The following is a 27,179-nucleotide window of genomic DNA, read 5'->3' on the forward strand; positions in this document are numbered from 1 at the left end:
CATAAATGGCCAGGGATGGATGCACTCTGGGACCCAGACTTTCCCAAACAGGGAAACTCTGTCCACTGCGTCCACCAGCAAAAGGGTGAAAGACGAGTGCCCTGGTTTTTTGTCCTTGCTCCAGTCTGCCGCGTACCTTCGTGGTATGCGGAGAATTGGGCGCTGCCTCAAGGCTGTGGATACAGCCCCTGCCATTGGGGTGCTCCCCATCCCCTAGCTAGAGAAAATATGTCTGCAAGTTGTCCACAGGCCAGTTGTGTAGGACAAGCATAGGTGAGAGGAGGCACTCAGTGTTCAAAGTGATGAAATCTGCAGGCACTTGACTTACATGCCAGTTTTTGTAGCCAATACCAAGAACCCCTTTCTACTCGACTTCTTTGTCTTAAGAAAAAGGAATTCAGCCTAATCACATGGATCTGATCATAAGACCCATTACTAAAACAAAACTGGAATGATCTTGGCTTTGAAAATAGCCATCTGAATTTGACAAAAGATGACTCGATGCCCTAATTTTTAAAACATGGAGTTCCCCCCTCCCGCCCCACCCCACCCAGTGGCAGTGGGGCGGTGAGTATTCATTACTTTTAGAAAATACTGCTTTTATCATAAACCAGAAAATCAGACCTTTGATTTTATGACTAACCTTCACCAAGCTATTCCTTTTCTTCTGAATTCCATAATGTCCTTCTCTTTTCCTCCTGTTAACTAAATTTAAACTCATGGTTGGATGGTTCTCTCCCTTTCTTCTTGAGAGGGACCAAAATTTGCCACCTCTAAATATACCTTTTGGGATGTTGATTTTAAGCTGGTTATTTTTAAGAAACAAAAGCCTCAGAACATTTGACCCTTACCTACCTAAAGGAATTCAGATAGAAAAACTTGCTTCAGGAAGGAAACCCTAGCGTGTTCACCTAAAGCATATATGAATTAAATGTGGCAGACTGGGAGAAATCTAGCCAAGCCTGTTTTTGGACTCCCCACTGTGTCCCTTTGTTTCTGGGTGGCCCAGCAAGAATTTGTTTACCACATGTTTGCTCTTTCTCAACTACCTGTGAATTACCTGCTTTTCCTTTGAAATCTTAAACCCCCGACTCCCTGTCCTTAGTCCAGAATGGCCTATAAACCTCAACTAGTGAACTCTCATATGTAATAAATTTGGACATTTTTCTCCTGTTAATCTGTCTCATGTTAATCTATTAGTCCAGCCAGAAGAACTTAGACAAATGGGAGTGGAAAGAAATATTTTACACTCCCACACTCTTTATCTTCTGTCTGCGAGTAAGGGGGAGGAGTGGTCTAGGACTAGATGACACCATCCATCACATTTTTACCACACTGGGTTCTTGCTTCCATGTTCCTGAAAACTGAATGACTCAGCTGAAGACCCAGCAAGCCCCTCACGACCTTCTTTCCTCCATAGCTTTGTTATTCATTGGCTTAGCCACTAACATGTGATGCCCTTTGTTATTACATTTTTCACTAGAAAGTAATGCCTGGCATTTTATTTATTTTCCTTAGGATCTCAGGCATACAGAATTGAATTATATACTCCTCAATTCATGGCACACTGTTATCCTTTGTCCATTTTGAGTCTTTTTGTTTTATTTTGTTATTTCCTCTAGGGTTATAGTCAAACCTTATTGCTATATGTCAATTCTAGTTCATTACTCCTGGCTGTTGCATAGTTTTCTATTAAAAGCGTACACCACAAGTACTTCACCAGTCTCCTGAGACTAGACATTGGGTGGCCCCTGAATGCCTTGCTTCCATAAACAGTGCTATATCACACATCTTTTCAAGTATGTCCACGTGTTCTTGTACAAGAATTTCTCTGACATAGTTAGATAAATAGATAAATGATAGATGACGATGTAGGGGGAGAGAGAGAGAGAGAGAGAGAGAGAGAGAGAGAGAGAGAGATGATAGATAGATAGATAGATAGATAGATAGATAGATAGATAGATAGATGATGGATAGATAGGAGATTTCTGATTCTAGGATATTTGTGTGATGTCTTTTTCTAAAAACTGCTGCTTTGTGTGGCGGAATGGCTTCATCGGTTTCCTCCCACCAGGAGTGCATAAGAGCCCCTTTCCCAACATCTGCCAGTACTTATTAATATCTAACTAATTTTTGTCAAACTGGTAGGTTAAAGCAGTACTCCATTTCTGTCTAATCGAGCATCTCATCATGTTGTTTTGCCATTTGTGAATTGCCCAGCTGTCTCATTTGCTCTTCTTTTCTTTTAGGTTTCTGATATTTTTCTATCTGGTTTGCATTTTGTTCCTTACATGTTGATATCCTTACATATTAAAATGTTGATCCTTTATCAAATGTAGATGTTTTAAGTCATCCCTTCATCTTGTCATCCACTCACTTATTAACCTCATTTATGGTCTCCTTTTTGTTATTATTAATAGCTTTATTGAGACATAATTTACATACCATAAAATTCACCTGTTTAAAGATATAATTCAGTGATTTATAGTATATTTACAGAGTGTGTAACCAGCACCATAATCTAATTTTAGAACATTCTTATTACTCTATTAGCAGTCATTTCAATATCCTTCAATATCCCCCTCCCCCGCTCTAGGCAAGCACTAACCTACTTTCTATATATAGTTTCCTATTTCTGGAAATTTTATATAAATGTGATTATACAATATGTGGTTTGTTGCAACTGGCTTCTTCACTTAGCTTAATGTTTTGGAGGTTTATCCACATTATGTCATGCATCGCTAGTGTGTTCCTTTCTATTGCCCAATAATATTCCGTCATGTTGATATACAGCATTTTGTTTTTTCATTCATCAGTTGATGAAAGTTTAGGTTGTTTCTACTTTTTGGCTACTGTGAATAATGCTTCTATGAGCATTCATGTGTAAGTTTTTGTATGAACATATATTTTTATTTCTCTTGGATATATACCTAGAAGTAGAATTGCTGGATCATGTGGTATCTCTGTTTAAACTTTTGAGGAACTTCCAGACTGTTTTCCAAAGCAGCTGCAACATTTTATAATCCTACCAGCAGTGCATGAGGGTTCTAATTTCTCTACATCCTCACCAACACTTATTGTCTGTCTTTTTATCGCCATCCTAGCAGGTGTGAAATTGTAGCTCATTGTGGTTTTGATGTGTACTTCCCTGATGGTTAATGGTGTTGAGCATCTTTTCACGGGCTTAGTCATTCGTATATCTTCTTTAGAGAAATGTCAATTCAGGTCTATTTTTTAAATGAGATGTTTAGTCTTTTGTTATTGAGTTGTAAGAGTTCTTTATAGATTCTTGATACACGTTCTTTATCAGATACATGACTTGCAAACAGTTTCCCCTGTTCTGTGAGTTGCCTTTTTATTTTCTTGATGGTGTTCTTTAAAGCAAAAATTTTCAATCTTGTTGAGATCCAAATGACCAATCTTCTCTTTTATTTCTTCTGCTTTTGGTGTCATATCTAAGAAATCCTTGCCTGACCCAAGGTCCTGAAGAGTCACTCCTGTGTTTTCATCTATGAGCTTTATTGTTTAACTCTTACACAAAAATTTGTTTCTGTATTTTCTCTTACTGACTTTATTATATCATCTTTTACATTTACATCTTTAACCCAATTGGATTTTGTTTTTATTACTATAGCTTTGCTATATGTCTTAACGTGTACTTTTTCTTTTTCAAGCTCTTCTTAGCTGGTCATGGACTTGTCCTGTAAACGTTTTAAAATCTGTTTGGAAAGTTCATAAAAAGTCCTCCTAAAATTTTTATTGGAATTAATTGAAATCACAGCTTGATATGGGAAGAATTGATACCTTTAAATGTCAAGTCATCTCACCCACGGGAATGGTCTTATCTCTCCATTTATTCATGTATTTTATGTATTATAATTGAGTTTTAAAATTTATGCATTTTATGTATTTTAATTGAGTTTTAAAATTTTCCCCACAGGGCTCTTATGCATTCTTTATTAAGATAATTCCTAGATTCAATAACATTACTATTATAAATGGTATCTTATTTTGTTACATTGATGCCTGTTATACTGTTAAATATTTTTCTCTCCCTTTCTTTTTTGGTTGGTTACTACTGGTGTGGAGAAATGCAATTGTTTTCAGATTGGTCTTATATCCTTTCTGAATTCCTATCCATTCTCATAGTTTTTCTGTGGATTCCCTTGAGAGTTCTATATAAATAATTACACTAGTTGCAAACATTGATAACTTTTGTCTCTTTCCTTCCAATTTCATATTTGTTTTCTTTCTGATTATCTTGTAGTGGCTACTACTTCTATCATTCTATTACATGGTGGTGGTAAAAGCAGGCATTCTTGTCTGTTCCATTTCTTAAGGAGAATTGATATAGTTTATTAAGTGTGTTGTTAGCTATAGGTTTGTAGATGACAACCTTTATCAAGTAAAGGAAGTCCCTTTTCTTTGGATCTGAGATACCAAGGAAAATAAACAAAATCCCATGTATTACTTTCTAATGAAAAATTTAATAGCAAAAGTTTATCATGTGTGGTGGCTAAACCAATGGATAATCAAGCTGTGAAGAAAATGTGGTGGGGAAGACAGGGGCTTGGTCCCCTAATTCTACTTTTCCAAGAATTGTATTTTTTGTTTTCTTTTGGTTTTCTTGTAATCATGAATTAGTCATTGAACCTTGTCAAATGTTCTTTCTGTATGTGGTGAGATGATCATGTGATTTCCCCATCCTGATTTTCCATGTGTTATTAGGTATATAATATTAGCTATTGTACCAACTTCAACATTTCAATGGCTTATACAAATACAGCTTTTAATTTATTACTCATGACACAGTCCAAGGGTGTTGGCAAGATAGTGGGCTCTTCTTCACTTAGTCATTTGGAAGCTGAGGCTCTTTCTAGCCAGTTGATTCCCCATCCATTAGGATCTGAATCCTTCAATAATAGGTCCTTTATGTTGGCCAGAGATGACAAATGTCACTTCTACTGGCATTCTATTGGCAAGGACCAGTCACATAGTCTCACCTAGTTGTGAGGTGGCTGGGAGATGTCATGGTGTTCCCAGGAGGCGGAGAAGGGAGAGACAGTGAGCAGTGCTAACCCTTTTCGTAATGCATTAATGGAGTGATATACACTGAAAGATTTTCTGACTTTGAACCATTTTTTATTACATTATCATGATGCATTCTTAATACACTTTTGGATTTGATTAGATACTATTTTATTTAGGTGTTTTACATCCATGTTTATAAGTGAAACTGGCCTGTATTTTGATTTTCTGAAAAGTCCATATTCCAAATTTCCAAATTATAGTAACCTTAAGTTGGCAATGTCTTCTTTTTTTCTATTTTCTTAAGTGACACATTTAAGGTAGAGACTGTCTGTTCCTTAGAGATTGGTAGAATGCAGTGGTAAAGCTATCTGGGCCTGAGACTTTATGAGGAAGTGGTTTTAAAAATTATTTCATTTTCTTAAATGACTTTTCACATTTTCTATCATTTTTGTGCCAATTTTGGCAATTTTTCTAGAAGTTTATTCATTCCATCTATGTTTTTAAAATGTAGTGTCATATAATTACTTACATTATTCTTTTATAAGTTTTAAAATGTCTGCTGTATTTGTAATTTCCTCTTTTTTTCTGTAGTCTTCCCCCCCCCACCCCCATCTTCTATCAGTTATTCTTGATCAATCTTCCTAGAGATATGTCTGTTTTCAGAGAAATACTTTTGGTTTTGTTAACCACCTTTACTTTTTGTTCAATATATCTTCTATTTCATTGGCTCTGTCCTTATATTTGTTATCTCATTTGCCTTGTTTTTCTGGCTGCATGCTGCTTATAACGGATTCAAACAACGTAGACACTCATGGAGTGAGACGAGAAAGCCCCTCCTGTCCCCTAAAATTCCACTCTTTACTGGCAACCACGGTTACCAGATTAGTGTGTTTTTCTGCACCCTTTTCTCTGCTTTTACATTTTTCTACAATTTTCTACAATTTCTAAACTAGGTAGAGCATGGGCCTCTTTCTGTGGTGTACGCATATGCATACACACATCCATTAAAATGGAACATCATACTTTACTTATCCATCTTTCTATTAATAGCCATTAGGTTGAAAGTCTTGGGTTTGTTAATAGTGGCATTTAATTCATTCATATTATTTTGATCACTGATAAGTGTGGCTTTATTCCTGCCATCTTGTTTCGCCATATATTCATCATGAATTCTTTCTTTTTTCTTTTTTCTTATGCCTTTTTCTAGATTTATCAAGGTGTCTTTGTCTCTATTCTTTCCTTCCTTTTTATTTAGTGAATTGGAACTCTGTATCTTACTACGATCTCTCATTAAATTCTTAAGCATAGATAAACTTATATTTTCCTACAAATGCCAAAAATCAATCAGAATCTCTAATGTCTTTCCAGACATGAGACACTTTTTAGCATGTTTTTAATTATCTTCTCCTCCCCCACATTTCCCCCACAGGCACATACACACATGGGTATCTGCCCAGGAATTGTTGAAATAATCTGGAAGCTTTCTATTATTATTAACTCTTTACACTTCAAAATTGTCTTCTTTCTCTATTTTATAAATGTTAACAGTTGCATCAATCTATAATCTATTTGTGCAGTTGCCTATCACACCAGGATAGGAGGGCTTAAACATGTGTTTCTTTTAGAGTTTTCATTGACTTACTCAAAATTTGTAGTGATTTGTATCTCATGAGTAATGCTTCCCTGGGTCTCTGATTTCTCAAAAGTATACTGTGGAATGCAGGCTATTTTGATCCTCATTTGACCTTTGCTGGCATAAAAACATTCTGAAATATTTGCAAACGCTAAAGTCATTTCCTCGTGTTTTACTGAGTTTACTTTAGCTCGGTTAAACCAAGTGCAGTATCAGTTTGTGTAAACTTACCACAAACCGAAGGTTCATGTAATGGCCCTGCAAAATATCTTACAATAAAAAGCTTAACATTTTAACATTTTTCTTTATTCTTAGCATTTGAGGGTGAAGTAGAATGGGCACTCTCATAGTAAAACTGCCTTGGTTGGTGCTTATCAGAAGCTTTTTAAAGTGTCCATACCTTTTATCCCATTAGTTCTACTTCCAGGAATATATCCTAAGACACGATTCCCATGAGCAGTCACTTCAGGTGGTGCAGAGTAATTCTATATGGAACACATTTGCAGCATCGTCTAACCCTGACTCACATGGTGAGAAGTCATTCCCCTGCTCGATTTCTTTTCAATCCTCTGAGCAAGGGAAGGAGAAGAATCTCAGCTTGGTGCTCAAATGTCTTTAACACGTCTCTAAACCTTCCTAATCTCTCTTTTGATATAAAAGAATGAGCCAGGGAATAGCAGTATTTAAACTATATTTTTACCATGCTGTTTCGTTTTCCACTGTATTTATTTTTACAATTGCTTCATTCATGACATATGATGCTGGTTTTCCATTTACAATAGTAAGTAAGGTTTGTACATTTACTTAAGGGCAAAAATGAGTTGATTTAAAGAGAAATGTTAAGTACAGTACAGACGGTATATAATTATGGTGAAGTAGTAATGGTGATGAATAGATGACTGAAAAGTGCAAAACAAGACTCTAAGGAATAATCAGAGCTCAGACACAGATTTTCATTGGAGATATTCTTATATTTGGAGCTGTTCCTCCCAGTGGGACTTCTACAATTATAAATTTAGAAACCACTAGGTTGTCCCCCAATAATGAATTCCTTAAGTGATTTTGAAACTTTTCTAGGATGGAATACTGCCAACTATTAAAAATTATATTTAATGACATGGAAAAATTATATACTGCTAGATAGAACAAAACTGGTTGCAGAGAAAAATAAACACAGTATCCTAATATTGTTAGAAAGAAAGAATAGATTTAGATATAGATACACACACACACACACACACACACACACACATACACGCACACACTAAAATTATTAGAAAAAAGATTGGAAGAAAATATTTCCAAATAAGTTATCTCTGGATGGTTGGGACTACAGGGGATTTTTGTGTTTTCCAATAATAAACATATGTTGCTTTTGTCACCAGAAAAACGATACATACATACATACGTATATCTATGTTTAGATATAGATAAAATACCAGACTACCTGGTATTTTGCCATCTTCAGGCACTCCTGGGTCCTTATGTGCTCCTAGAATCAGGTTAAGTTTGAGGCCTGCTGCAAAATCACCTGGGGCTGGAGTGGGGGAGTAGTGTCCTCAAGACCTCCTTGTCACCCCACAGTACACTCCAAAGTCTTGGTGGGTGTATAGTTATACTTTGGGGGGAATAGAGAGAATATAGCTAAAATTCTTCGGAATCATTTTTATTGCCTTTTCTCACGGCCCTATTAGGCAGGAGCAAATTAGGACCCCACTTTTTCAGTAGGTCTGCATCACTAAAAAGAAATGAAGTAGATGATAAGAGGATATCCTAGCTTCTCATTTATTCTCTTTCTTTAATTTCTGCATTATTCTACTGACCATGAAATTTCTACACATCGGATTTAATTGTTCTTATGCATCACCTGAGTTGGAGATGTGTGTGTGTTTAAATTTGGACGCCTCATTTCCAGGATTACGAAATCTCTTTGTGCAAAGCCAAATGCTTGGTAGAAATAATTGCTCCCTTTTGCATGGTAGAAATTTCCTGGCTGTCGTTACTTCTTAGAGCTTCTTCCTGGAAGCCCCCGGACTCCTTCATGGGAATGGAGTTGGCAGGTCCCCATTAAGTGAGTGGAGGAGTGATCGTACTGCCCTGGTGAGAGCTGCTTCCTCCCACAATGGGTGCTGGGCTCTGCCCAGGGTGAGCTGGCCTGGTCCTGAGACAGAGAGAGGCCTGCTGTGGCATTCCACTAACATCTGCCAGGTTGCAGCAGACCTTTGAATGGCCGACTCCCGCCCTCCTGGGGTCCTCTGACTCCTTTCCACCCCAACTGCCACTGCTGTGGTTCAAGCTCTCACCCATCCCTTGCCTGGATAACAAAATGACATCTGCCTGGCCCCTGCCTCCCCTTCCCCTTACCTCTAGTCTTTTTGTTTATTAGCAGAGGTCAGTGTATGAATTAGTCCCCTACTGCTGCTGTAACAGCAAAGAAGGCCTTTCTAGCTTCTAGAGGCTTCCTGCATTCCTTGGTTCATAGCTGCTTCCTCATATTCTAAACCAATAAGTCTTTCTCACGCTGCGTCATGCTGAAACTCCTCTTCTGTATTTGGCCTCCTTCTGCCTCCCTCTTATAAAGACACTTGTGATTACATCCAGAACAATCTCCCCATCTCAGGATTCTTAACTTAATTGTATCTGTGAAGTCCATTTTGCCATGTAAAGGAACATATTCACAGCTTCCAGAAATTCAGACATCATCTTTGGCAGGGCGACACATAATGTAATCTTTTGAAAACACACAAATTCATCCACGTTATACCTCTGTCTAGGACCCTTGCGTTGCACTCCAATTCTCAGAGGCCCTTTGTGTCTGGGAGGACCAAGCAAAGAAGGACTGCCCACACTCCTTCTCCAGCTCCTCCTGCCTCTCCTCTCCCCACTCCACCTCTGGCTTGTGTTCAAGATCCAGTCTTTGCACACAGTGTGTTTTTTGCCAAGGACGCTTCTACACACACTCCCTCTCCAGCCTTCCCAAGGCTCCAAACAAGGTCAAGTCTCCCTGGGATGCCCTCAGAGGGACCTGTACCACTCTGCTTTCACACTTACCACAGGTTAACGGCTTTGCATTTATTTAGGTGATCGTTTGATCAATATGTGCAGGCAACGACCATGTCTGTCTTTTGCCCATCACTGCATCCCAGCACAGTGCTTGGCTTGTGGTAGATGGTTAGTAAGTACTTGGGAAACCTGGGAATATGAATGAATAGATGGATGGATGGATGGATGGATGGATGGATGGATGGATGATGTTAACAGCATTGTCATCATTCTCTAGCTCTTTTATTCTGTTTTTGCGTCTGCACAGCCTTTATCACCTCTTCTAGCATCACCTCCCCCCACCAGAACAGAAGCTCCGTGAGAGCAGGGACTTTGTCTTTTAGGCTCATGCCTCTATTCCCAGGTCCTAGAGCAGCATCTGGTCTAGAACAGGCACTCGATAAATATTTGGAGAATGAATGACCTCAGAGTCTCTCTCAGAGTTTTCATATCTGACCTCCCTTTGAAATCAGGTTTTATCAAGTTCTGCATTTTAATTATCCAACCTAGCTCAATAATCAGACCAACTGACAGAGACCTTCTAAAATAGTCACCTGTTTTTCTGAGGGTTGAATGCGTTAATAAGTGAAAATCGTTTAGAGCAGTGTCCGGCACATGGTGAGTCCTGTGTAAAAGTTTGCTGTTGTTTTTGTCAAGAAATACTTGAGCCCTTGATAGTTTAGAATTTTCACTGACGAAGTCTGTTGCAACTCTGCAGTGGGGTCCCAAACGTGGAACTGAGTGAGTTCTCCTGGTTCTTGCACCAGGTTGAGTCTTCCAGCTGTCTGAGGACAGGCCCAGGCCAGGGGCTTTAAGTGGACGATTTGAGCCATAACTTGTGCTTTTCCTTGTTTTGCCTGCAGATGGCAGCATGCCCTGGACTTCTCTGCACGGCAGGCCAACCTAGGGCTGGACAGCAGGGGAACAAGAAAATGGACTCCCTTCTCCTAGAGACGTGAATGCCACCAGCCGTGGGTGAGTTTAGAACTTGACCAGCATTTTTCTCTTATTTGTTCCAAATTATTTGTATTTTTTAAATATAGAAATTGGTGTAAGTCACACGTGTTGAATTTGGGGTAGTTTGTTGATTTTTAGTTTGTTTACAAAAACAAAAAACAATAGCAGTGAAACCAGAAGTATTGCTAGAATGTGGCAGAGGGGATGGGGGCAAGAGGGTGATCCTCTGCACTCTGAGTGTGGTGTCCCTTCCTGCCTGCACCCTGGGCCCATCCCCTTTGTCATCCAGGGAGGCAGTATCCACCCAGAATTGTTCCCTTTAATTCATCACATGTGTGTAAGCGGGGCGTGTGAGGTGTTCTTTGCAGGGACCTGGTGGACTTCTTCCAGGTGCTCACAGGGTGGCCTGTTCATGTCCCGCCAGGGAGCTGCCCCCGGCCCAGCAGAGCCCAGGTGCTCACCCAGACCCTGCGGCTCCCTTGCTGGGCTTCTCCCACTGCTCCTCCCTTCTTCCCACAGCTGGTGATTTCATAGCTCCACCTTACTGATCGTAAAACTGTTTGTGCTGTAGTCACAGCAGTGGAGTAGAGATTGTTTACGTTCTATTTCAGCCCCAGTTATTAGCTTTACCCTTAACAGACAATAATTCTGTTTTACATTCGAGCAAAAAGATACTTTCGGTCCTTAACACTAAGGGCACCTACACCACTTCTTGACATTCTAGCGAGGGGTCTAGCGAAGGACCTCCCTGATTTTCAGCACCTATGAGGTTTGGTGATATCCTTCCACTGGCCTGCAACCCCTTTGGGGCCCCTGCCTGATAAAGATTCTGTGACACCTTTCCTCATTGTCACGTCACAGGTCTTTCTTCACAGGGAACTTGTCCTTCACCCCAACCTGTGCCAGTTTCACCCTAACCTTCGTGTGTCAAGCCCTATGCTACACAGTTTACATCTCATTCAGTCCCCACAAAAACCTGGTCAAATAGATGATATTATTCCTTTGTTACAAATGTGGAAATCAAGGCTCAGAGATTAAATTACTTCCAGAGCTAAGATGTAGCAAGCCAAAGTGGCAGCCCCAGGTCTCTTATCAGAGAGTGAGGCTGGCCACCCATGGGTAGATGAGTCACACTCGCTCTTGGTCTCGACAACCTGAGAAAGAGACAAAGTGAAATTAATGGGAAACAAACACACAACCCCCAGACAGCCCCTGGCTCCAAATTTAATATCCTAACTTTACATGATGCTATTTTATCTTCTTTATTTCATGTAGCTTGAATTGTTGGCACACACTGGTAAAATTTGTCTGTATTACTGTTTGCCTCATGCCCATTATTACCTGCATCATCACGTGGACCCGTTGATGCAAGGTGGCTTTGTTGTTCATTCGAAAGACCTATAACCTCCACAAATTGGAAAAGTTCGATTTGAAAATTTCGAAAAGTGCCGAGGGGGTTCATGACCCGTTTGAGGACGCACACACTGACAAACTCTGAGCTCCCTGAACGTGACTTTGACACAGCCTAGTTCTGGTAACTGATGCCACCTGAGTCTAAATGATCAAAATCAGTTATTTTATAAACCACGTCACTCGTAAATGCCTGTTAATATCTGAATGTTTTAAAATATTTCAGTTACAACTGCAGACAGTGAAAGAAAACCTGTCCTTTGTCCTGGGGGACATCTTCTTGAGCACTGCTTTGGAGCACTTCTCTGGTCAACTCAGGACAAATAGCCTCCAGAACACATTAACTGCGGATGTTTCCAACTGACAAACTTCCACAGCAGCCACTCCCACAAACTTGTGATTGTCACTAATGTGATTGTGGGATATTTTTTCCTTGTCCTTTTTTTTTTTTTTTAAATAGCTTTATTATAATTCTTATACCGTATAATTTGCCCATTTAAAATATATGCTTCAGTGGTTTTTAGGGTATTCACAGAGTTGTGCATCTATCACCAGAGACAGTTTTAGAACATTTTTATTACTCCAAAAAGAAACTCCATACCCCTAAATTATCAACCCCCCAGGCTCCCCGTTTTCCCCAGCCCTAGGCAACCGCTCATCTACTTTCTGTGTCTTTAGATTCATCTGTCCTGGATATCATATAAATAGAACCGTATGACATGTAGCCTTTTGTGCCTGGCTTCTTTCACTTAGCATAATGTTTTCAAGGTTTATCCATGTCGTAGCCTGGGTCAGTACTCCATTCCTTTTCATTGCTGAATAATATTCCACTATATGAATATACCACATTATGTTTATTCATTTATCATTTGATGGGCATTTGAGTTGTTTCCCTGTTTTCGCTACTGTGAATAATGCTGCTATGAACATTTTTGTGTATAGGATTTTATGTAGACTGTGATTGTGTTTTGTGACTCTGTTGTAATGAGCAAGTCCTGTTTTTCGAAATCTGAGAGAGAAAGAGAACTAAGTTGATGTTTGAAATTTAAAGGGACAGTTTCTTTGTGTAGATGTAGAGTTGCATTCAAAAAGATTAATATGAGGTTATAATCAAAAGGTATTAGATCTAATTCTTTTCCATATCACTTGAGTTTTCTAAGTTCTGTCTTTTAATAGTCTTCTTTAAAAAAGCACAAGAAAGGAATATGTGTTGGTCCTAGGTCTCACTTGAAATAATGTGGAATTAGTTTGGTTGGAGGGTTGTGCAAGGATTTTTTATCAGATGTATTTAGCAGGTGGGTGGGAGAAGTAGAGGCATGGACCAGAGAGAGGAACAAGGCAGGAAGGAGATCTTGGTGACATGGGAACTCCATTTGCTGTTGAGTCACCTTCCCGGTGGCCCACTCTCGTGGCCAGAGGGCACTGGCCAGTAATATTTAGTGTGGCTACTGCTTGCCGTCTGGGTGGTGTGCTTCACAGCCGTGTCTCTCTGTGTCTGGTTTCCCTCTCCTTCTCACTCATGAAGCTCTGATGTTGGGCTATTGATTTTCGGTAAAAACAGGTGTTACGAAGACCCCACTGAAGGACAAATCGGCCCCTGAGGGACTGTGATAGTCCTAAAAACATTTCTGGGCTGTTTGTTGTGTTTTTTTCTTAAACACCAGTTAACAGTTTTCAGTTTAACTGTGTTTTCCTTCCTGAAATCTTTAAGTGAGGCTGGTTCTTGTGATTTATTCTGTGCATTGTTTTTAGGGCGTTCCTCTACTTGTCAAGTCTGGTTTAGAGATAGAGATGATTTTTTTTTTTTTTTCACACAGACCAAGCCCACAGATAGGAGTGATTTGAATTCATCTCCAATTTATTTCTATATCTTACTTTTCCCTCCCTTGGGAACTAGAGGAAATATCTGGGGGCATTTTCAAGTGAGTCCATCAACAGGAATTTTTGTAGATTAAGGGCTGGTGTGGGGAACATCACAGGAGACGAGACAGTTGCCCTCAAGGATGCCACGTTCTGGTTGGAGAGTCAAAACTTGGTTCCTGCCTGTTAACATGCAATTCATACATCCCCGAGTGCCCAGTCAAGCCTAAGTCAAGGAAGAGACCTGCCCCTGGGGCTTTAGTAAACTCAGATGGGAGGAAAGAAGGTGGCAGTTCCGGGCACACAGGTGGGAAGGAGGAGGCGTGCTGGAGGAGTCCGGAGGGATCACACCAGGTCGGTTGTGTTGACCCGATTTTGGTGGTAGTAGGAATTTGAATGTAATATCATAAAGAATGGAAGTAAAGTGTTCTGAACAGGAAGACAAGCTTCTTGTTTAAAGGAAGGATTTTTAGTTCCATTTTACACATGAGAAAAGCGGTGCTTTTCAAGTATTGTCTTTCAAATAATTCTCCAAGGTCACACAGCTGGCGGAGGTTGGATCTGCCAGACCCCAGAGTCGCACGAATATTTGCCCTGCACTACCTGCATGGCATAGGTTGGTCCTGAGATCAGCAAGGCTTCACCCAGCTCTGACCTCGTGTGAGTCTACACAGGACTGTGGGTAAGTCACTTCCCAGCCTGTCTGAGGCCCTAGCAAAACAGTGGCAGGAACCCAGCCAGGCCTCCGTGATCTGCACAGCAACAGTCTGGACAAGTCCCAAGTGCTGCAGACTGTCGAGTTTTGGAGCTGCAGGTCCCCGCACAAGTCTTCCTTCCAAAGTGGGAGCCGCAGGGCTGATCTGATCAGGGCAGGGTGACAGACAGCACAGCTGCAGCCACAGCACAAGCTGACTCTTGTTACTGCCCTAATCCTCCAGCACGGGCGGGCTAGAGAATGTGGGGACTTGGTTTTCACTAAAGTTTTCCATTCATTCCTTTGTTCACTCCTTCACAGAGTTTTCAGCAAATAGTTGAGCACCGAAAATGCACCAGGCACTGCTCTGGGCTGTGGACTTACAGCAACAAACCAAACAGCCCGAGTCCCTGCCCTCATGGAGCTTCCTAGGGCCCCATCAGGGAAGCTCAATGCTTAACATGGTGTCAGGGAGCAGAGGGTGCTCTGGGGAAGAGTGAAGCTGGGAGAGGGCACGGAGTGACAGGGCCGTCCAAGAAGACTTCTCTGGGATAAGAAGCGGATATTTGAGCGGAAACCTGGTGAAGCCAGGGAGCAAGCGATGGGATTGTCTGTGTTCCAGGCAGAGGAAACGGCCTGTTCATAGCCCTGGGATGGGATTGTCTGGGGAGCAACAAGGAGGCCCGTGGTGGTCCAGTGGTGGTCCAGGAGCTGAGGCCACAGAGGGAGGCAGGGCTGGCCACCCTAGGGGACAGAGTTTTGTTCTTGGCTGAACACTGAGGTGTATTGGAGGTGTGTTTCTGGTTGGCCTCTAAATCTGCAGCCCTCACTGAGATCCTTTAGATCTACTCAATATCCTTCCGCACATGCTGTCCTTTTTCTGGCGATACTAGCCACCATCGGTCCCACTGTCCGCAGCTGTGAGCTCTGTTCCTGCAGGGCTTTTCCAGGCGGGGAGGAGGACAAACACATTCAGAACTGAATGAGACCAGCTTGGTAGGAAAATAAAATGTTTTTAAGGTTACAAAAGATATGGTCAGATATTATGCTAAATGTTTACATTTGGTCAGAGGGGTTCCACTTTGATACAAATGGGCCTTTTGTCTTCATTGTCCACTCCCCTAGGAGCCAGGAGACTGGATTCTCCTCCCTCACCTGCAAGCTGAGAGCCTAAGCTGGCCACCCTTGCTTGACCTTTCTGGTCTCCCCTGCAGCACTTGGCTAGTTGTAGCATTCCTGTCCGAAGGGAGGGGGTGGAAAAAAGTGGCTTATTGTGTGTCTTCTCCATCTTGGAGGTTTGTGGTTCTGTGAACAGTTTCCACAGAATATTCTTAAGGGAATTAGGAATATTCTTTAAGTCATGTCCAGGGAGTTGTGATTTATATTTGTATTATGCAGCATACACACACATCCTTTTTTTTGCTTTCAAGACACTTTTACATCTCTCCTTGATCTTTATAAAGTAACTCTATGTCACAGTGGTTAACAGCTTGGAAAAATAGACGTGGCGCTCAGAGCCAGGTCCACCTTTACTAACCGTTAGTGTGACTGTGGGCATGTCCCCTGCCTCCCTTGTTCCTCCATCTGCTTCCTCATGCGAAAATGGGCGTGAAAACAATACCCACCTCACAGGGTACTCTGAGGATAAAAGTGCTGATGCATCCAGCACAGGGCCTGGTTCCAAGTAAAACTTCAGTGAATGTCAGCTACGGTGATGATTACATGTAGCTATTCCCCTTTAACAGGAAGGAAAGCCGAGACCAGGGAGTTTAAGTGACTCGCTTAAGGTCATGTGGAGAGTTAGAGGAAAAGCCGGAAATAGGAGCCTGGACTCAAGGGGTCCCAGGCCAGGGCTCTGTCCCTGGAATTCATTTTGGTCTCCAGGAGAAAATGTGAATATTCTATCTGAGTCAATTCTATCGGAGTCTGACTCTGGATCCTGGGCACTAAGACCTCCCCAGGGAGGGGCATCCGTGGAAGCCAAGGACAGGGAGCCTTGCTTTTTGTTTTCTGAGCGGCAGAACGGCCGGGGGTGGTGCGCTTCCAGGACTCCTCGCCTCGCCTTTGCCTGGTGCTTCCTGGATCCTGCAGTATCCCCACCCTCCTTCCCATCCTCACCTCCAACCCGAGCATCACAGAGACTGAGCCTGGGATGACGAGGGGGCTAGGACAGGCATGCGGGTGTCATGTGGGCGCTCTAGAACTCTCCATCTTTTCCCAAAGCTGGGCCCTCACTCCTGTGGAAAGTAGGCGTGAGGCCCTTTGGAAAAAGAGACCTGACTTTTGCCCTATGGGGCAGGGGCAGCAGATGCCCTCTTTCCAGCTGCCCTGGTCATCTGTCACTGAGGACTGTTCCCACTGGTCTTAGATACACAGTGATGCCCTTGCTCCTGGCTCCCCAGAGGGTCTTCCGTGACATGGACAGCACTTAGACCTTTGCCCGAGGCAAGACAGCACAGTGGGGAAGTCCACGGCAGGCGGGTTGGGGGCCCAGCTCCGCTCATTTGTGCATGTGTAGGGGGCGGGGTGGGTGGCCAGTGGTGTGCTTGGGAAATTATCCAGCCTGTTCAAGTCTCAGTTTCTACATCTATAAAATGGGAACAAGTATACCTACCTCACAGATTTGAAAATTAAAAATAACCTGTGTGAACTGCTTAGCATGTGCATGGCCCATAGTAGCTATTTTTATCGTCCTTGTCATTGCTATTAAGCATATCAGTGGGCCCCATCAGTCTGTGGGTGGACACAGCTTACATGTGCATCTGCCTTGACATAGGACTGTAAAATCACTGAGCCAAAGAACTCAACCCTCTCTGTGCTATGCTGTTATTTACAGTCATTTCTGTTATTCAGGGTGGATGATTAAGCTTCTGCTGATGTGTGATGCCATGCCGTTTATTTACCTGCTTTTTTTCCCTGTTCAGTTTAGTGTTCTTGAAAGAAAATATAGTCATATAGCTAAAATAGGAAGTTAACTATACTAAAAGTTTTACATACATTATCTTTTTTAACTTAGATAACAAGCAAATGAAGAGACAGGGGTTAAATGATGGCTGGGGCTGCACTGTTTTTGTGCAGCAGACCTGGCCCTCACAGATCCAGCTCCACGCTCAGCCCTGTGCTACCTCCCTACACCAGGCACCGGTTGACCTGGTGGCCTTGAGAGATCAAGTAGCCTGGTCCATCCCCCAGTCTCCTTTCTGGACTGAGCTATATGTCACAGAAGAGTCTGTCTTACTTTAGAAGATTTCCTGAGATACTAGGGGACCTCTTTAGTAGCCATTTCAGGGTCTGCAGTGACAATTGCTTCTTCCTTAATCCTCTTGCAGTGTCCTCCGAGGCCAGCAGTCCATCCTTGAGAATAGTTAGGGACACATTTCGAGAGTGTGCTTAGTCCTCAGGTAGACACAGGCCAGTGACGTTCCACTGAAGTGCATGTGGTGGGGCCTTCTGCCATTCTGACTGTGGTGTGTGGTGTCCAGCACAACTGAAGCCAGACGTCATCCCCACCTGCCCTCCGACCGAGTTGCTTCTTCCTCACAGGTCTGCATCCACCTGGCTCTGGGAACAGAGGAAGTAGTCTGTGGGCCACCTGGATTGCTTGCCTGAGTGGCCTTTTTATGCTTGGTCTGCAGTCCCTGGGGTGACAGGTGACATGTAGGGGTGGGTCTGCTCTAGCTATAGTAGCCACTGAAGGTTATCTAGGGGTCTTGAAGCCTAAGAACTAACAGACTCTCTACGGGTGCCTTCATTCAGCAGGTATTTATTCAGCACCTACTGTGTGCTTTCAGAGGCCATGTGAAAAAGACCTCAGATGTGAGGTGGCGTAGGGCTGCCTCCAGGCCAGCAGGAAGGGCCGCCAGTGGCCACCAGGGAGCTCCGCTGCTCTCAGGACAGGAGGCTGGCCGAGGGGCTGGGCTGCCTGTGTTGCTGTTTATCTGAGTAGCTTCCATGACAACCACAAGATAAATACCTGAGGTTTAGCAAAGTCTAGAGCAAGATTAGGTGTCTGGCTAGGGTGGGGCCTGTACTGTGATTTGGAGACCTTTAAGTGACTAGAATCTTCTGGGTGGCCTACTCAATATGCTTAATTAGTTTGTTAATTAATTTATTTATGTCCCATCCTATTCCAAAGTAGCTTCATTCAGCAGGTGTCTTAAAGGGAAGACATGTCCTAAGCTGGCTCTGAGTAAAATGTTGAAGTTTAGACCCTATGTGGGTCCTTTACCAGCTGCCAGCTCAGCTTGGTGCTCCCAGGGTTGGCTGCCCAGGAAACACAGCCCTCGCTGCCAAAGCTGGTTTGCAGCCTTTCTGTGATCACCTCCTGGTCCCCGTGCAACAAGTGGCCCCCAACACCTTCCTGTCTTGAGGCAAATCATGTGATTTAAGAGAAGCAAATTTGACCTCAATTACTAGGTGCAAATATCAGTCACTGGGAGTAACCAGGAGGCCAGCATCCCTGGTCGTTTCAGCCTCCGGTGTTAAATATTAAGAGTGCACTGTTCAGAGTGTGATAAAGGCTGTCTCTCACAGTTTATGATTTCCAGTAAACCAGAGGGCTTCAAGGAAGGGCCAGGGGCAGGTGAGAGACTCCAGATCTGGCCCTCCCTCTGCTGAGTTGGCAGAGCAGTTTCTGCGGGAGCGGCAGGGGCAGGAACAGAGCTCAATGCGGGCGCCATTCTGCCGCAGAGCCAGGGAGCCACGCTGCCCGCTGCCCACCGCCCACCGCCCATCGTGTGAGGCAAGTGCACCCAGCCAGGCAGCTACATGCACTCTTGGGATGGCGTTATGGGAAAAGGAAGACATCTGTCCTCAATGCTGGCCACTCTGCCTGCTTGCTGCTGGGTGCCAGGCCAGCCAGGAGCCCTGAGCACATTCCTGTCAGTCTGGATGATGGTCACTGGAGCTGCGCTCACAAAAAGCTTGGAGGAGCGCTTCCAGCATCTGTGGCCTGCAGACACATGGCCGCGGTTCCTTAGCATCTGGCTGCAAGGAGGCCATAGGTGGCCAGTGTATCCTACTTGGCCTAGGAAGGGAACTGAGGCCCCCCTCCCACCCTCTGATGCCGTGAGGGAGGTCTTTCTGACTTTCTCTGGAGCACCTAATCCAACAGCAAAAGAAGAAGACGTGCGTCCAATTGGATCAGAATGCAGCAACAGTACCACACGTTCACTTAACAGATATTTAACGAACACTTTGCTGTGCAACACACTCTATGCTAGATGCCTGGCATACGGCCGTGAACAGACAAGGTCCCTGCTCAAGTGGCGCTGACAGTCTAGTGGCGGAGATAGAAAATAATTAAACAAACACATACATAAAATGTTAATGCTGGTAATAAGTGCTGTGTAGCAAATTAAAATACACTGAAATGTAAACAAGTGACTGAGCGACTACTTTGGGTTGCGTGGTCAGGGACAGCCTCTGAGGAAGTGGCATTTAAGAGGACATTTGAAAAAGAAAAAAATTGAGAAAAGAGCAGGTGAACAGTCATAAGGTTACCTGTCCTGACTGCTGTTAGGGCAGTAGAGCCAAGGTAACAAGAGGAGAGGAAGAATGTTCTAGAATATAGCTTGGTTAACTTGACGCTTTAGGATTTGTAACACTTCTTATCTTCTGAATTATGCCCTAAACACTCATTCACTAGATCTCTGCTGAGTGTCCTCTGTGTGCCAGCAGACTCTGCCAGACGGTGGTGGAACCAAGATGAGTATGTCAGGGTCTCTTCTGCAGACGTGTTCAATCTGTCGAGAGAATTAGGCCAGGACATTAAGACGATGTGGTAAGCGCTGTGCGTGAGAGAATCAAAGAGGACTGATGGGAGCGGACAGAGGGGCTTCCCACCCGCCCCTGTACCCCCCCGTGAGCATTGAGGGGAGGAGACACTGTCCAGTAAGGCTATCCCAAGGGCATGACACCTGAGGGATCTTGGAGGAGGAGGCGAGATTAGCCAGACAAAGAAGAGAGTGCGTGTGTTCCAGGCAGAGAGAGTGGCCTGTGCAAAGGCCTGGAGGGATGGTAAGCAAATGTGAGAAGGAGGCTGGAGGTGGAACGGTGGCATAGAATGCTCCACCCTGGAGCCTGTACCAGAAGCTCGAGAATAGCTTGTGGAGTTAAGACAGATTCATAAGGGGTCAAGCCGACAGCAGGCAAAGATTTGGAGAAAGGATGCTGAAGTTCAGGAGCTCAGACCACTCTCTGGCCTCCCTTCGCACCTGGCGTCACCCCCGTGGCAGGACTACCCCACTCCACACAGCAGTTTCCCAAATCAGAATAGAAGATTCCCCTGAACCAGGCAGCGAGATGCAGCATGGAAGTATTTGAACATCCATGTGCACATGTTTGACAACTTGGTTTTGGAGGGACTGGGCACTGAGGTAAAACCTGTTGGTCTAGAATAACAACAAGGTTTTGCATTGGGGACAGGAAGGTCTTCTTTGCAAGTCTCACGAGGCTGTAAATTGCAAAGGTACTGTTATCATGTCCCAGGAAATGCATAATTTGATCATAAAGTAGCACAGACCTGTATTCATTCCAGCCTGCTGGGGAACATACAGCTTTCCCCCCTTTCCTCTTATCTTCTCCCCTTATTTTGTTTTTCTCTCTCATCCCTAGCTCACGGAGTCCCTGGTTACCTTTTTACATACTCATTACTCCCTCAAAACCCTCCAATATAGGTAACAGAACTGGATTTCTTGGAAGTCACCTCAGCCATTTGTGACCTGTTGGAAACCAGGAAGTAAGCAATAAGTGAAAAAGGCAGCCAGAAAGAGAGTGAGACAGGGGAGAGAAGATCAAAGTCCAAAATTAATTAACATTTATTGAGGACTCGTGGACTTGCTATGTTCAAGGCACTGTGCTAAGCTCATCACATTATTTTGTTTGAAGTTCCCCAAAGCCCTTCTGTTTGCACCTCCAGATCTGCTGTCTACCCACTCCACCTGCTCTGTGCCCCGGGAGGCGGACCTGTGCGCACTGCATCACCATGTACCTCGCCTCTGGCTTCTGGCTGGGTTTGGCCAGTAGGAATACTGGCAGGAGACTAGTGGACACAAATTTTTTTCCCCTGTGTCCCCATTGGGTCACTACAGGCCAACTGCATCCTCCACTAGAGCCCACAGCTCCTGCCAGACACCTATTCCGACAGCTGCTATCTCTGGATTCCCTTACCTCTTCCCATCCTTCCCAGCTTCATCTAACAGCTCCCTGCCGTCGCTAGCCCTTAAGTGCTTGACTGTCTCTTGTTGGTTTCCTTAAACCCTCTTTATGGCAAATATGATAAACTTTATGAGGTAAGCACTGTAATGTCCCTGTTGTAAGACAGGGAACCCGAGGCTCGGAGAAGTCTAATAACGTGTCCAAGGGCACACGGCTGGTTCATGGTAGAACTAGGACTCAAATCCAGGTGTTCCCGATACATGTGACTAAGCACGTGCATGTATAGTCATTATATCACATTGCTTCCCGCACACTAAAGACCACCTCCCCAGACTCCACTAAATATCCACTTGCTCTTGTATTTTGTTTCCCAATCCACAACCATGTAAAAGGAGCAAAAATTAAAAGTGGGTGCTAAAGGCAGGCTTTCGAATAAAGTGTGAGAAGTGACTGGTGACAGTCTGAGATGGAGAAAAGGCGTAGTAATCACTAAAAATAGGAATAAGAATTCAAGAAGCCCTCAGAGCCCACCTTGCTCTGTCTTCTGTGCATCCTGGGGGTGGCGGTGACATCACAGCCCTCTGGAAACCGTATTCGCCAAAAGAATTAACTCGGGCTTGCCTGAATCTCCCGACACCGGTCCTTATTTTAGTGGCCAGTTTTCATGCTTAGTTTGTGACAACCCAAGCACAGAGAAGAGGTTCTTTTTAGTTCTGAAACTGCTGATTCAGTTTGCATGAGGATTTTACTTTTTAAGGAAGTTTCAAAAACACCTAAAATTTAATTGTAACCCTACTTTTGCTAGAGAATCCCTGGGTGCAGAATTTTCTCCATTTCCCAAAATTTGTAGAAGCTGACATCACTTGAGGTTGGAGGGAGACTGTGGGTAGAAAGGCCAGGAGTCACTCAACAGGCAGAAGCGCCTTCACCCTGGGAATCTGCCCGTGCAGCTGTATGGAGGCTGTTACCAAGACAGTCAGCTCTTGACCGTCCTCTTGGTGGCATGTCTGGCCAGCCCTTCAAGCTCTTAGCTAGAGGAGACCATGAGAGGGCTACTTTACATTTATTTGATTATTAGCAACTTTGACCCTTTTAAAATCTTCACCACTTGTATTTCTTTTGATAATTCTGTTCGCATGTATGTTAGAACTGCTAGTTGCTTTCCAATGTCCATTCCCACTTCTTTCTTAGTTACAAACCCAGTTTTTAGCTGAGCCCTGAGTTGCTACCCAACTCAAAAATGATGTTTCCCAGGCTCCCTCACAGCTAGGTATGGCCATGTGACTGAGGTCTGGCCAGTGAGGTGTAAGTAGAAGTATCATGTGGGACTTCCAACAAGTTCCCGTAAAAGGGGAGGGTGTGCCCTTCTACCCTTTCTCCTTTCCTCCATCCTGCTTCCTTGAATAAAGGCATGATGACTAGAGCTCTAGCAACCAATATGAAAGCTTTACCCTAGAGATGGGGCAGAATCAACTGGAAGAAGCCTAGCTCTCTAGTGACTCTTGGAGCCACCATATAAGCCCTGGACTGACAACCTCTGGACTTTTTTTTTTTTTCTTAATGTGAGAGAGAAGTAAACTTCCATCTTGTTTAAGCCATGGTCGTTTTCTGTTGTATGTAACTGAACCAAATTTTAACTAACACAAAATGCTCTGTTTTTCTTCTGGAGCATTTTTTAAAAATTACTCATCTGTGTTTTTTACATATAAATGATATTACTCTCTGTAAATGTTGTAAATATTCTCCCCATTTTTTCTCGCCTTTTGATTTTGTTTATGAATTTTGTTTTTAAAGGATAGGTGTTTATGTTTAATGTTGTTAAAATTGCCAGACTTTAAATATGCTACTCACTCTTGTATTCGAAGTCTTTCTCTATTAAGCTCAGATAAATAGTCACCATTATTTTTTCTAGTTTTATTTTTTTTTTTATGAGTTCACTGTTTCTGTTTAGCATTTTAGTTCATTGGTGAGTGCTGTTGCTGAGTTTTGAATCTTTTGTAGGTCATGCGTTTCTAGCCCTAACTACTCTCTTGAGCTGTAGGACAGGAGCCAGCGTCATCTCGAATTTACACCACCTGTCCGGGCCTGAGCCTCACGAAGGCCAGCACGCTCAGCACAAGTAGCCCCTCCTGCTCTGGTCACCTGCCCACTACCCAGAATAACCCTCTGGGCCTCCAGAACTTCTATCTGCCACCCTGTGTTCATCTCCATTCCAACTTATCTCTAATTCCTATTTACCTAGACCAGGCCATTGACAGACTTCCCAATTCTCCTGGAAGCTTTTTGTTATTTTTCTTTTCTCTAGAAAGGCAATATGAAGGATTTTTATACTTTTTCTCAAGTAGACATGGAGCTTTTTAAATTAACATTCTGTTTTCTGATAAGAGAAACGAACCATCTAAAAACTTGGAAAATGCAGAAAAGCAAAATAAAAATGAAAGCCAGAATCTCTCTTATTACTACAACTTTGTCAATCCACATCAGGTAAAAAAATGAAAGCCCTTCCACCCAAAGAAGTGACCTCTAGAAACAGTTGATGTGTCTTCTTCCCAATTAATTTATGCAAACAAATGCAAACTGTATGCATAACTTTGTTCATGAAAACTGGATCATGTTATATACTTTGGCAACTCGCTTTTTACAAATAGCAATAAATTGTGTACCTCTTTATAACACAGTACAGAGATCTACTGCATTCTTTTTAGAGGTTACATGGTATTATTCCACTGCATGGATGTACATTGTTTCATCTTTCCAGCTGCAGATGAACATAGAGCTTTCCAATGTTCCGCTAATATGTATAAGGCTACTATACACATCCTCATCCTTATACTTTTATGCATTTGTGCTAGTGTTTCTATAAGATTTCTAAGATGGGGATTGTTGAGTTAAATTGTAAAGGCTGCCAGTTGCCTCTTGTCAAAACCTTGTACCGATAAATGCAGCGTCCTTTTAAGTGAACTCTTTACCACCCATTCCCTCTCCACTGGTTCATTCCTCACTCTGCTGCTGGGTTACTTTTATAAATTCAGATATGATCATGGCTTCCCCTGTTTAATGGCTCCTCACTGCCAGCAAGACAGAGTTCAGACACTGGGCATTCATCCAGGATCCTTCTCAGGCAGTTTGGGTCCTCTGGGAAGCAGATACCAGGATGGAATTTGAAGTGCAGATTTGTTGGGGGTGGGGGTGATGATGCTTGTGAAAGATAAAGGGAAAGGAGCAGGAGTAAGGAGGGAGAAGGCTGCCTTCAGACTGCAGTCGAGATGGAACTCTTGAAAAAGAGAGGCGGAAGAAAGGAGAATTGGTAAGGAAGACCCTTCTACTGTGATGCAGCTTTGAGAACGCCTCATCCAGCCCAGTGGGAGCTCCAGCACAAACGTTGCCCGTTACAGGAGTCCCACATTGGGCAGAAATGGACAGGCCCTAGCACTCCTGCTATAATCTGCCATTGGCTGGGAGCTTCCCAGGAGGCAGTGTGACCTTGACTTGAGTAGTACGGCAGAGGCTGTCACTCCGTGCAGTGGGTTCTCTGAATGGCACTTGTCCATGGCTATCATAAACTGCAGTCTGCCTTTTATGTTCTCCTTCTCTGCTCCCGGACCCCCTGCCCTGATGCCACTGGCCCGACTACATGCCATGCCCCACACGACCAACTGACCAGACCACCTCCTGCCTCAACTCTGACCTTTCTCACTCAATTCTTTCTGTCTGGAATGCCGCTCCTTCCCAACTGTACCCATCAAAATCCTAAGACATCTTCAAAGCCCATCTCAAGTGTCACCTCTCTGGGTCACCTTCCCTGATCCCACCATGCAGAATGAATTACTCCTTGCTCCTGTGGTGCTGTTTGTAGATTAGCCTTCCCAGGTTGGAGTACTCTTAACTGCTCTTTTCTCAGATTCTTGTCCTCTCAAACCTCAAAACCTAGCCCAGTGTAGGTACGCAGTAAGTGTGGCCTGAACCATTTCCCTGCTCTCTCAGAGCACCTTGAGGTTGCTGAACTCCGACTCCTGCAGTAGTTGGAAGCACCCAGTCCACAGTCAATAGATGTTTGATGAATTGTCTGGGACCTCCTATGGGTGGAGCGAGGTAGGCAGAAAGGTGCCGGGGAGAGTGTATACCGTCATTGGGGATCACCTAGTTTGGTACCCAGTCAAAGTTTTAAGACTAGAGCGTGTCTTCCTCTGTTTATGTTTTTCTTCATGATTTGGAAAGACCCCAAAGGTTTTTTTTTTTTTTTTTAAGTCATCATTTTAATTGCCCCTGGTCAACATATGGGAACTTTGGAGGTGGGGGTGCTTCCCTTTTTCAGCCACATTTTTATGAGTTGGGATTTTGCAGTTCTTCATCACTCATTCTCCTTATGGGTGTAAGAAGAGCCATTACGATCCCTGGGGTGAGATCTCCAGGTCAGATGAGTAATCGTTTTCTGATGGGGTGTTCATGGAGTGGCAGGAGTTAGGAGGGATGGAAATATTTTTCCTCTTCCTCTTTCTCACACCTACCAGTGTAAGAACTTCCCTGGGAGGGAACCTGTGGGAAGTGGCAGAGGGTTTCCTGGGCGGGCATAGTAGGGCTGACATCAGGGCTTGGTGGGGATGAGGGTGGGTGGTAGAGAGAACAGAGGGGAAGAACCACTGGCCCAGTCTCTCCACTCTCCTTTAGACGTCTCTTGGCCACTGTCCCTCAGCTGAAGGAGACTAGCACTGGGGTGGCCACACCCTCCACTCTCCCCTCAACCTTTTCAAGCTGTTGGCCCTCAGGGAAGACCCTGTGGCCTCAGGGCCCTGTGCCTCTGCCTTCTCTATGAGGATGTTCAGTGCTAGTGGAAGCAGGGAGGTCCCAGGCTGAGGCCTTGGCTGTTGGTGCTAGCCTGGCGATGGGTAGGGATTCTTAGACACGGTGTAGTGTCAGGAAGCCTGTCGTAGGTCCACAAGCTCGTCTTCGAGGTAGCGAACCTACCCTCTGCCCTCAAGTTTTATCAAATTGTGCATTTGGTGGAGGCCTTACTCTCATCAGATTATTATTTTTTTTACCCAAACAGTCTATGATCCAAACCACTGCTTTAACCCAAAGAAGAATAGTCTTTCTAATACAGAAAAGGTTATTTTCCTCCCAGAGCCAGATGCTAATTGGATGGCCGGCACTGAGTAACGGAGATCCCAGGGTAATTCCACAAAGAAGCCCAGCTCGTCACCTTCACATTGTTATTGTCCCCAGGAACTTTGCATTCCTCCTGTAATATTGTGGTTTAGAGACCATATGGATTCAGTTGGCATGGATCCAGAGAGCTGAACCCCTGAAAGTTGGACCAAGTGGTTGACACCCCCCTCTCCAAGGAGGACAACCCAGAGACAGACCAGACACTGCAGGTGTGTGGAGCAGGAGTAA

The 27,179-nt window shown here is 43.7% G+C and overlaps 1 long non-coding RNA gene across 1 annotated transcript in view; it reads left to right on the plus strand.

The window, feature by feature from the left end:
- The first annotated feature begins 10,567 nt into the window (after positions 1-10,567).
- The window catches only part of LOC105293545, a 49,556-nt gene continuing 32,944 nt past the window's right edge, over positions 10,568-27,179 (plus strand). Inside the window, exon 1 of the long non-coding RNA XR_002780898.1 lies at positions 10,568-10,681. This is a non-coding gene — a long non-coding RNA (uncharacterized LOC105293545). The remainder of the gene's footprint in view (positions 10,682-27,179) is intronic.

The sequence above is a fragment of the Pteropus vampyrus genome, unplaced genomic scaffold, assembly GCF_000151845.1.
Source record: "Pteropus vampyrus isolate Shadow unplaced genomic scaffold, Pvam_2.0 Scaffold74, whole genome shotgun sequence".
Lineage (NCBI taxonomy): Eukaryota > Metazoa > Chordata > Mammalia > Chiroptera > Pteropodidae > Pteropus > Pteropus vampyrus.